Source organism: Trachypithecus francoisi, unplaced genomic scaffold, assembly GCF_009764315.1.
Source record: "Trachypithecus francoisi isolate TF-2019V2 unplaced genomic scaffold, Tfra_2.0 Contig01585, whole genome shotgun sequence".
Taxonomy (NCBI): Eukaryota; Metazoa; Chordata; class Mammalia; order Primates; family Cercopithecidae; genus Trachypithecus; species Trachypithecus francoisi.
Window position 1 is genome coordinate 6,490,100 of NW_022681444.1, and position 1,620 is coordinate 6,491,719.

Here is a 1,620-nt window from a genome sequence, read left to right on the forward strand (position 1 = left end):
CAGCAATTATTACTGTCTTTTTTCTTTTTTTTGTTTTGAGACAGGGTCTCTCACTCTGTAGCCTGGAGTGCAGTGGCATGATCTCAGCTCACTGCAATCTCTGCACTGCAGCCTGGGGACAGAACGAGGCCTCGTCCCGGGCCAGGGGGGAATGTGGTGGTGGGGACTGAAAAATGTACAATAGGCCTGGCGCAGAGGCTGGCCTATCTCAGTACTTTGGGAGGCCAAGGAGGACAGATCACAAGGTCAGGAGATTAAGACCATCCTGGCCAACATTGTGAAACCCCGTCTCTACTAAAAATACAAAAACTAGCCGGGTGTGGTGGTGGGCACCTGTAATCCCAGCTACTTAGGAGGCTGAGACAGGAGAATCGCTTTAACCCAGGAGGCAGAGGTTACAGTGAACTGAGATTGCGCCACTGCACTCCAGCCTAGTGACACAGTAAAAGTCCATATCAAAAAAAAAAAAAGTTACAATATGATGGGCGTGGTGACTCACACCTGTAATCCCAACACTTTGGGAGCCTGAGGTGGGTGGATCACCTGAGGTCAGGAGTTTGAGACCAGCCTGGCCAACATGGTGAAACCCCGTCTCCACTAAAATACAAAAATTAGCTGGGTGTGGTGGTGGGCGTCTGTAATCTCAGCTACTTAGGAGCTGAGGCAGCATAATTGCTGGAACCTGGGAGGCAGAGGTTGCAGTGAGCCAAGATTGTGCCATTGCACTCCAGCCCAGCCAACAACAGCGAGACTGTCTCAAAAAAAAAAAAAAAAAAAAGTACAATAAAGAATGGGCAATGGGACCAGGCACGGTGGCTCATGACTGTAATCTCAGCACTTTGGGAGGCCAAGGTGGGGAGATCACCTGAGGTCAGGAGTTCAAGACCAGCCTACCCAACACGGAGAAACCCGTCTCTACTAAAAATACAAAAATTAGCCGGGCATAGTGGCACGTGCCTGTAATCCCAGCTACTTGGGAGGCTGAGGTAGGAGAATTGCTTGAACTCAGAAGGCGGAGGTTGCGGTGAGCAGAGATTACACCACTGCACTAAAAAAAGAATGGGCAATAGAAGGCCAGGTGCCGCCAGACACAGTGGCTCACGTCTGTAATCCCAGGACTTTGGGAGGCCAAGGCGGGAGAATCACCTGAGGTCAGGAGTTTGAGGCCAGCCCGGCCAACATGATGAAAACCCGTCTCTACTAAAAATACAAATTTTTTTAAAATAAAAAAATACAAAAATCAGCCAGGCATGGTGGTATGAACCTTTAATCCTAGCTACTTGGAGGCTGAGGCAGGAGAATCGCTTGAACCCAGAAGGCAGAGGTTGCCGTGAGCTGGAGATCACCCCATTGCACTCCAGCCTCTGCAACAAGAGTGAGATTCCATCTCAAGAAAAAAAAAAAAAAAAGAAGGCCAGGAGCAGTGGCTCATGCCTGTAATCCCAGTGCTTTGGGAGGGTGAGGTGGGCAGACACTTGAGATCAGGAGTTTGAGACCAGCCTGGCCAACATGATGAAACCCTATCTCTACCTCAAAATACAAAAATCAACTGGGAGTGGTGGCATGCGCCTGTAGTCCCAGCTTCTCAGTAGGCAGAGGTTGCAGTGAACTGAGATTGCG